The sequence below is a fragment of the Cryptomeria japonica genome, chromosome 4 (assembly GCF_030272615.1).
Source record: "Cryptomeria japonica chromosome 4, Sugi_1.0, whole genome shotgun sequence".
Lineage (NCBI taxonomy): Eukaryota > Viridiplantae > Streptophyta > Pinopsida > Cupressales > Cupressaceae > Cryptomeria > Cryptomeria japonica.
The window spans coordinates 354,404,812-354,416,196 of NC_081408.1; positions in this window are offsets into that span (position 1 = coordinate 354,404,812).

Below are 11,385 nucleotides of genomic sequence, written 5' to 3' on the forward strand. Positions count from 1 at the left end.
TCAAGGTGCAAAATAATGCCTTCATCTATAGTGTCCCTATCTGAATCCTTGAAACAATGATAAAGTCTATTCACATTGCTAAGGTTACCTTCTTGTGTAGTTTCACTGATCAACTCTTTCGATGTAAGAGTATCCAATGCCTTAGATTCTTGTTTCTTCTTTGGAGTTACCTTCTTCTTCGAACCACTAGGTTATCTTACAACCTATTGTTTCTTTCTTTGAGTCCTTGACTTCTTGGAAGATGGAGCAGGTGCCGGTGAGGGTTTTCTTTTATTCCTATCCACTCTCTTGAATTCTGTTGCCCTATCACTGTCAGAATTAAAAGAAGTAGCCACAAGGGAAATGTGAGCTACCGGTATCTACTTTGATTGAATTTTTGTCACACTAGCAGCAATACCGCTAAGATTCATCAAACCTTATGTAACATCTTTTACCATTTTTGAAGCATCTTTCATAAATTTATCTCTTTTCTTCCTCTCCTTCATCATAGCTACACCACTTAATTGTTTCAGCATTACCAAATATTTCCTCTGTTGGTTCTAGTGGAGCATCTAGGAGTATTTCAGCATATGAATCCAAGATGTGAGAATCCACCTCATATCCCATTTCAGTAATCTATACAGTTCTGGGTCTAACTGCTTCCATCAAAATTCCATCTTTCACTACAAAGCATATTTTTTGTCATATTTATCTATGATGCTTTGTGGAATCCTTTCCCTCTGTTTCATCTTAGTTTAGAAATTCTTGAAGTAGTCTTTAACCAACTCATCACTATTAGCTCCCATACTATTAATTGCCTCCTTTATCTATTTTCCAACACAAATATCATAGGCAAAATCCTTATGTCCCATACTGGGGATCTCTCTTGAAAAGTAAAGCATTAAACACACTAACATATTTCCAAATTTGAAGGTTCCTTTCTTATCATCTTTTATCTTATCCAAATTCTCTATCAATTCATCCTTTAACCATTCACAAATATCAATCTGTGCATTGTTTATAATCATCTCATGTGCACTGTGAATGCATGAACTTGACATAAAATTCAACCTATTTTTATGACCAACTTTATATCCAATGACCATGCTATCAAATTTAACATTTTTTATCCTTTATGTCATTGATCATAAGTGACCAGTTGTCATATGTAGCTCCAGTTAAGCTCATAAATTCCTTGTTAGGGATTTTCTTCTTCTTGTCAGGTCTAGAACCGGTGGAGGGTAAACTAGTAACAACCCTTATAGCTTCCTTGGTAATCTTAAATACTCAGTCCAACCACATAAATTCACTGTGAACCCTACTAGGGACATAGCGGATGACTTCATCTGAGAATTATGGCATATGGAGGATGTCTATAAAACCTAAATCCTCAACTACCTTATGTTCCGGTTTCACTACCCAATTCTTGTGAGTGATTACATTCATGTACATGTTCATCAAATCTTCAGATCCTAAACTTTATATGTTGCAATGTATGTATGCCCTAGAGTCTTCACCAAATGCGACTCCCTTTGGGATTTTAGAAAATGCACCAATAGAGTCATCCTGTTTCACTATCTTAGGAATGATCTTGAAAATGGGTCTAGCTCGTTTAATGTTTTCCACAATAGTAGGGTTTGCTACAAATTTAGGAACATAAGGTGAAGATGCCATTGTGAAAGATAAATACCTTTTAACTATAAAATCCTTGAATGCTCTGAAAAGACCTTTGCAGCTTTGCCTTTGGAATGCCTTTCCTCAATTTCACTCTCTTTGAATTCTTGGATGCTTGCTGGATTGAAATGAGAGGTAACAACGCCTTTATAACCACAAATTGACTTACAACCATAATAAATGCTTCGTCGGTGAAGTGAAAACTTGACTTATCTACTGGTAAAGAACAAATATAACTTATTACCATAAACTGAGGGTAAATGCATGATTTTCAATTTGTTTCCTTACCCCTAAGGATTATTCCTTAGTTAGATGAAGAATCTCCTATCAGTGCAGGATTACCCTATTTTGTTGGTGCAATGACGGATTCATCTTCTCTCTGATCTCTCTTCTTAATCCATTTAAAAAAAAATTCTTGCTTGATTTCAGTCACCTTTTCTTTACCTTTATTGTTCGTCGGTATAGCCTTTCTTCTACAAAATTTTGCAATATGCTGTCGTGCCCAAACTTTAGGGCACAAAAACGGAACAACAAATTTTTTTTGACGTCATGAACTCGCTAAAAATCCTAATATATAACAACTGTATTTAAGGTTTTGTCTTTTCTAGGATGTAAATAAACTTACTTACTAAGGTTAAGTTAAAAATCCAACTCGAGCGAGTGACTTGATTGGTGGAGATTAATTTGCATTGCGGATTAGTTAGCTAGCTCAATTACCTAAGACAAATTGCCGCTAATTAAACCAAGGGATAATTGGCTATCTTAACGTATTAAATCATTCCAGGTCATATAATGATATTGCTAATGATTATTTGATGCTTATATAAAATTTATTATACGCATCCACCCGATGCGGGTTTCAATTTACTACAATGTCATTTGCCCACTAAAACCGACAATAAGCTAAGGCCAATTCTGATTTTCCCTAAACCCCTTGATTTTGTCAATTAATTTTCAATCTGACCAAAAATCGATCTCAAGGGCTTAAGGTTCCTAAATTTTACAAATCCCTCCTTCATAAATTTTCCTAACGTCCAATGATATGGGGGGGGTAAGTCCATTGATTAATTAAATATATTGCTGGGTTAAACGTATAGTTTATCCAACTATAGTAATCCTTTATTATTAACCCCCTTGAATTAATTAAAATTAAATTTCTAAAGAATGAGGACATATAATAATTCAAATATTAAATTAACCCCTATTATCAAAAGTCTAAAATCCCATAATAATCCAATTATTAAATTTGTCCCCAAATATATACATTAAAATCAGGGTTCAAAATTCCATAATATTTCAATTATAAACTTAACCCCAAATTATATACTAAAATCTAACTTTAAATTTCCAATTTAAATTCCTTTTATATTTATATATATATATATATATATATATATAATCACATTATAAATTCTTAAATTCTAACCCTCATTATAAATTAAAAATCAAATTTAATGTTCCAATCTAAATCTCCTATATATATATATATATATATATACATATATATATATATACATATATATGTATATATATATATATATACATATACATATATATCTAATTACCTAAAATGCTAATCCTAACCCGAAATTGGGTTAGGGTTGCTTTTCTATATTTTACCTCTTATTTTATTTCCTCTTTACCATTTTATACCCTAACCCGAATGGGTTAGGGTTTTATATTACCCCTTTTTCTTTGTTTTGCTTTCTTTCTTTTTTTTTGTTTTGGAATGTGACTGCAGGTACAGAGGCGGAGGGTTTCATGCGGGGAGAGGCGGAGGTTTTCGCAGGGTTTCGGGTGCCGCTGTGCATACGCACAGTGGCGGCAGCGCCGCCCACTGTGTGTACACACAGTGGCGGTCGGCATAGCCGCCGCCCACTGTGTATACACACAGTGGCGGGCGCCGTTCACTGTGCGTAGCACAGTGGCGGGCGCGACCGCCCACTGTGTTACACACAGTGCGGTGCCCTTCGGCGCCGCCCACTGTGTGTAGCACAGTGGTTCGACCGTGGCCGTCCACTGTGTTGCACACAGTGGCCCGCGTGACTTTGCTTCCCTTTTTTTTTGCAACATTTTCAATAAATTTCGTGGGTTGATAAAAATGGTATAAGATGTAGTTTTGTTTTTTTTTTAATTTCAAATGTATATTATGTATATTATATATATATATATATATATATATATATAATATGCATAGTATCATTTATGAATATGAAGATATTTTCTTCTACAGGCATCCACAGAGCATGACTTTAGATTGCAGAATATATATATATATATGATTAAAGGGTTTATTTTGCATTATATTTTATATGTTTGAAACAGAGATGCACAAGTTCAAAATGCATCCTTTATTTTGTTGTTACAGGGGTATGCACATTACAGGAAGCTTATATGTATATATACTTTATATCTATATAGGTATATATTTTCAATATATATACTTATATACATATAGAGATATATATGACTAAATGTTGAAGTAATAGGGTTAAAATCCTTATATTGATTTGGGATTTTCAACTATTTACATTCTGTTTTTGGTCTTCTTTTAGCATTTAGAATAGGTTTATATTTTATTTTTTTCTTCCTTTCATTTAAACTTGCTACAGAAATAAAATAGTTCTGGTTTTCTTTTTACAGTCATAAAATAACAAAATCTAAACTATGCAAGTAAATAGTGAGAAATAAAAAAAACAATACTAGTTCACTCTTTTTTTTTAAAACAATCATAAAATTAACAGAATTTAAGCTATGCAAGTAAATAATAACCCTACTGCATTTCTTTTTCTTTTCCTTACTAATGCAGTAAATAAATATGTTACAGACCAGATTTAAATGTAGACTACAGCAAACACAATAGACATAAAAATATAATAAAAAGAATTACATTTACATTGTTTTTCCAGAATGATAGTTACAATAGCCCAAATAAGAAAATGGGTAGATAATCTAACAGTCCCTTTTTTTTTTTTCTAATCTTTACACAGAAAATAATAATTACATTTATTTAAACAGAAACAGAGTCATTTTAAGCCCTATATCTACATATGCACTTTCTCTTCTTTTTCTTTTGCTACAAAGCATAAGGTTACATTTCTTTCTTCCTTTCAGCATTTAAATAAAAATAAGCAATCTGAATAGAAGTCTGCAACACAAAATCTGCAACTCCTAGTCTTTTTCCCCAAGCCACCTGCAAGTAAAGTTTTAGGACTGTGACCATGGGATGCTCACCTCCCAGCCTAGGCTTACCAGAAGCCACCCCCGAGCTAGGAGAATCAAGACCTAGACGGGTTACAATCAGGCAATACAACACAACAATAGGGCAAACACACAACACATACACTTTCCCATCCCAAGCTACACTTTCACCACACTTGGGGTGATCAATCTACGGGTGGAAGTGGACCAAGTACCATTGGGGAGACTGCAGCCAAAAATATAACACAAGCCACCTCATGGCAACTCAAAATACTCAACAGAATTCATCCCAACCACCTTATGCCCCCCCAAAGGCTCAAAGCCATTTCTCTCCCCTTATGACCCCCAAATGCATACACAAGGCTATGCAGCAAGGGTCACAAAGGACACCCTTGAGATCACTCTCCTTAAGGAGAGCCTCTCACCCAAGGCTGTCATGCTTCTTCCACCCCAAGATCATCCTACTCTCCCAAGAGTAGAAGATCTTGGACACTCCCAAAACAAGAACACAAAACAGAAAAACATAGAAATGAAACTACACATTATTTTCTTCAACAACAATTTACATACACACTTTCTTTACAAGCATTTCTTTCCTTCAACAAAACAACATAACTAACATAGACAACAAAACCAAGAGGAGATAACAACCAACCTTATTCTGCCAATAGGTATGCTAAACTTAGTTGGAGATGAGCTGCCCAATCCACACAACTTTCTGCAATTCCTTGGCCCCCAAATTCCTCTAATTCCTAAAACTTGTTTTTTTCCTTCCAAGTGTTTTGTTTTCAAAAATCTCCAAGAATGGAGAGTGGGTGATTAGCTCACTAAGCTTCCATTCTTAGCCTAAGAAGGCCTCTCTCACTCCTTCCAACCTCTTGGATAGTGTGAGAGATCTCCCATTGGGTTGGTCTTCCCTAGGTCTTACACACTCCCTAACCTAGGTGTCTAGAGAAGGGAAATGGAATGGGGAAGAGGGATTACTATCTCCAAGAAGGTTATCCTACCAAGGAGGGCACTCCTGTAGATGGAATTCGTCCATCTTGGGAAAACCACTTTTTTGGGTGGTTAAACAAGTCCTAAGGGAAAGACACATGGCCAATTTTGGCCTTCACCCATAGGTACCCCATGAGGCCTAATAGAAAAGCTCTAAAATTGACTCTAGGAGTTGATTTGACCTTCAGAAAGTCCACCTGAAGTTAACCTACGGGTCAACTCTGAGTTGACCTTCCTTGTGGCTCTCTAACCTAGATTTCTTGGTTCCTTCAAGGATAATTAGGGGATATAACTATTAACAAAAATAAAACTTTCAAAAAGGTGACATGACAAATTGCCAACACAACATACTACATAGGTGTCAAGTGACACTACAACATAATTCCACATCACAATAAACACATGGCAATTGTCCCTTAAACAATTTAAATAATCCAATAAATACAAATTACACTCATGCAACATTTTACATTTACGAATAAAATACAGTACATACGGGGTGTTGTCTCTCCAAATAGACAACCCTTGGTTTTACTAACGCACATTGGCCTAGGCTTGATTCTCCATAATATTTCCATGGTCACATGGATAATTTCTTGCACATCTCAATTTAAACATTAGTACTTTCCAAATAACCTCATATGATATATATTACATAATCAGAATACAATACATTCATTTTGCAAAGACTTGACATTATGAAATATGATTTGTCACAATTCAAGCAATCTCCTCATAATCCTCAAAATTTGATCCATCTACAAGATATGCAAACATTTTCCTAACATTATATCAAATCCTAAAATTCAGATAATAACCTGCCTCATCACAATATTACCCTAATCTAGAATCACATAATATTCTATAATCCACAAGGCATAGAAATGAAGCATCCATATATATCAATGTTACCAAAAATCGTGGGACCATGCAAAGTTCTATATCCATAGTGTGTCAAAACTAGCATCCAAAATAGTTCCAAAATGAAAATAACTGAAGAGATAGGATGGGTCGGGGTAGGGCCTCACACCCTCCCCCTCTAGGCATGAACGTCCTCCTGGAGTTCATCAAAAAGATGAGGGTACTGTGATCTCATACGTGCTGCATCCTCCCATGAAGCTGTAACCTCATCATAGCAATCCCACTGGACCCTAACCTGGTCCAGCTCTCGACCTCGAAGGGCCAACGTCCGGCGAGCCAAAATGCGAATGGGCTCCAAGGCTAGCTGCCCGTCCGACTCCACCTGCAAGGCATCCCAATCTAAAATATGAGACTCATCATAGATATATTTTCTCAAAACTGACACATGAAACACATCGTGGATGCATGACAGGCTAGGTGGCAAAGCTAGGCGATAAGCAACTGGTCCTATCCTCTCAAGGATCTCGAAGGGTCCGACAAAGCGAGCTGCGAGCTTAGAACCCTTTCCATAGCGGATTGGACTCTTATGCGGTCGCACTCTCAGGAAAACTCTGTCCCCAACCATGTAACTTCGGTCTGTCCTCTTTGCATCTGCATATTTCTTCTGCCTATCCTGTGCCTCTCTAAGGCGCTGTCTAATCAAAATTACCTGCTGCTCCATATCACGGACCAACTCAGGGCCTATGGCCACTCTGTCCTCAATACGATCCCAACTCAAAGGTGTCCTGCATGGTCTGCCGTACAAAGCCTGAAAGGGTGGCATCCCCAAAGAAGTGTGATGCCCATTATTATAGGCAAATTCTACTAAATGCAGGTACTCCTCCCATCGGGTCTGATGATCCATGACGTACATGCGGAGCATATCCTCTAACACCTGGTTAACCCGCTCTGTCTGTCCATCTGTCTCTGGATGATAGGCTGTGCTAAAGTTGAGCTTGGTGCCCAACGTTGTCTGTAATGCCTTCCAAAAGGAAGATGTAAAGAGAGAATCCCTATCAGAGATAATCTTGCGTGGGACACCATGAAGCCTAACAATGTCTCGTAAGAACACCTGTGCCACTGCTGGAGCTATGAAGGTAGTCCGGACTGGTGAGAAGTGGGCTACTTTGGTCAATTTGTCAACTGTCACCAAGATAGCATCATGGCGACGAGATGACATAGGAAGACCAATAATGAAGTCCATGGATATAGTATCCCACTTCCACTCTGGTATAGCATGGGACTGGAGTAACCCACCTGGATGGCGGTGCTCTGCCTTGACTCTCTGACACTCAAGGCATCCGGCTACTAACTCTGCGATAAGCTGCCGCATTCCTGGCCAATGATATAACTGTCTCAAGTCAGCATGCATCTTCTTAACCCCGGGATGCACTGCATAAGGAGCTCTATGAGCCTCCATGATAATTAAATCTCGCAAACCCCCAGGAGAGGGTACATAAATGCGCCCTCTATGGCGTAATAAACCATCGGACTCCAAAGAGTAGTCCACAAACTTCCCCTCTAGGGTCTCCTGATTACGGATCCTCTGACAAACCTCTAGATACCAATCATCCTCTGGCAATCGCTGCAAAATACGGTCTCTCAAATTAGTGCTCATGGATATGGTGTAAACCTCATGTCGTCTCCTACTTAGGGCATCTGCGACCACATTCTCCTTTCCTTTGATGTAATGAACATCAAAATCATACTCACAAAGGAACTCCATCCATCTCCTCTGACGTGCATTAAGGTTAGGCTGGGTGAAGATATACTGCAAACTCTGATGGTCTGAATGAAGCTCGAAGTGATGACCTAAAAGGAAGTGTCTCCACCTCACAAGTGCATGTACAACTGCTACAAGCTCTAGGTCGTGCGTAGGGTAGTTAAGCTCGTGAGTCTTAAGTTTCCTAGACTCGTATGCTATAACCCTACCCTCCTGCATAAGAACTGCTCCCAATCCATCTAAGGAAGCATCCGTGCATACCATGAAGTCGGCCGTGGGGTCTGGCACAATAAGAATAGGTGCACTAGTAAGTGCCCTTTTTAGATCCTGAAAAGCCCTCTCACACTTCTCTGTCCACTCGAATTTCTTCCCTTTTCGCTGGAGGGATGTGATGGGGTGTGCAACAGTGGAAAATCCCTCCACAAAACGCTTATAGTATCCTGCTAAACCCATGAAGCTCCTGACTTCTGTCACACTAGTAGGTGCCGGCCAATCCATGATGGCTCTAATCTTTGATGGGTCGATTGAGATCCCATCACCGGATATAACATGCCCTAGGTACTTGACCTCTGATCTAAAGAAAGCACACTTCGACAAACTGCCGAACAACTGGTTGTCCCTCAAACACTGCAAAACCTGCCTCAAATGCTCCTCATGCTCCTGCTCATTTCGGGAATAGATCAATATGTCGTCGAAGAACACTATCACAAATCGGTCAAGGAAGGTGCGGAATACCCCATTCATGAGACTCATGAATACAGCTGGAGCATTCGTAAGACCGAATGGGACTAGAGTGAACTCATAGTGGCCATATCTGGTGCGAAACGCAGTCTTGTGGATATCACTTTCCACAATTCTCAACTGGTGATATCCTGACTTCAGGTCTATTTTGGAAAACACTTTGGCACCCTGAAGCTGATCAAACAAGTCATCGATCCTTGGCAAGGGGTAGCGGTTCTTGATGGTTACTTTATTCAGTTGCCTGTAATCCATGCATAACCGAAGGGATCCATCTTTCTTCTTCACGAAGATGACTGGTGCGCCCCAAGGAGAGACGCTAGGACGGATGTGACCCTTCTCTAAGAGTTCCTCTAGCTGCATCTTGAGCTCATTAAGCTCATGAGTGGTCATCCTATAAGGTGCTCTCGAAACTGGCTCGGCTCCTGGTACCAAATCTATGTGGAAGTCAATCTCCCTGCTGGGCGGCATACCAGGTAGCTCATCAGGAAACACATCTGCAAATGCCTCAAGGATGGGGTGATCATCTATGGACGGCTCCTTCTCATTTTCTTCCTCTCGGTCACTGATTGTGATAGCAAACAACTGGCATCCCTTTCGCATGCTCCGCTTAAGCTGCATAGCGGATATCATACGAAGAGACACGAGTCTCTGAATCCCAGTGATTACTATGGGAGCACCATGATCATCCTCACACTCGACCTTTTTCAAGCGACAATCCATCTTGGCTCTGTGGGCGTAAAGCCAATCCATGCCAAGTACGATGCCATAAGATCCGAGTGGTGTAACTCTAAGGTCTACTAAGGTGGTGGTATTACCAATCTGGAGCGGACATCCCCTAACCTCTGAATCCGATGACACTCTAGCCCCCGAAGCTAACTCCACTTCCCAGCTGACACTTTGCCTTACTGCCACTAGCCCGCAACGCTCCACAACCAATGGAGATATAAAGGAGTCAGTCGCTCCTGAGTCAAATAATATAGAAATACTACTACCTCTGACCTTACCTGCAGCCTCGATGACTGTGGCCTGGTGCTCTGCCTGGCGGTTATCAACCGCTGCGAAGACTCTATGGGACTTGCCCATGTCCCCAACTGTAGGCTCTGATGTTGCCATCCTCTGATTCCCTATCATCTGTCCCTGTGGACACTCTCTCGCCATGTGCCCCATGGCTCCACACGTGAAGCAAGCACCGCGTGCCTGAAACTGTGCGCCCTGAGACCTAGTAAAAGGATGCCCACCTGTCCGGCTAGAACCACTGTACCCACCCCTGGAGGACTGCTGAGCCCATGCCGGGGGTGTGTATGTACCCTGTACTCTCTGGTCACGCCTAGGACCCTGTGACTGCCACTGTTTGGGCCTGGAGCCCTGCTGTCCCTGAGGTGGCCTCTGTCTCTGATTTTGCTATGACTGCTGTGGAGGAGGGGGTTTATGGGACCCTGAAAAATTTCTGTGGTTGCCTTTCCAATGGGGTTTCTGAAACCCGAAAGGCTGGGGAGCTGGGTTTCAGTTCTGGAACCGATCCCTCGTGTCCTGTGGCCTGATCTGAATCTCCTCAGCTATAAGGGCCTTTTCTACGGCAACCCGAAGGCTCCCTGGAGCGGCCATCCTCACTGGTCCTGCTATCCCAGCATTAAGTCCCCTAACAAATCGGTTGACGAGCAGCTTCTCATCCTTCAGCTAATCTACATAAGGTAGGAGCTCAATAAACTTACTCTCGTACTGGGTCACTGTGAGACCCTTCTGCTGGAGGTCATGGAACTCATCGATCCTACGCTGCCGGAAGTGCTCTGACAAGTACCTCTCTCTGAACCTCTCTGTGAAGATTTCCCATGTGATGGTATTTGCAGTGAGTCTGCACTTGAATTCCTCTTGCTTCCACCATGTGGAGGCTGTCGATCTCAGAAGGTGGACTGCAACGCGTGCCTTCAAATTGCTTTCATAAGATCGCAATGCGAAGCACCGATCTAGGCTTAAAAGCCATGCCTCAGCCTCTACTCCGTCAGTAGTGCCTCCAAAAGATGGCGGCTGGAGGCGTAAAACCTCTCTAATCAGGTCTCCTGGTTCCTGACGTGCTCTCTCAAAGTACATAGGTGCTGCTACTGGAGGGGGTTCGGGCAGGTGAACGGACTCCGGTTCATGCTCTGCCTCACCCTCTACGAAATTAGGAGGTG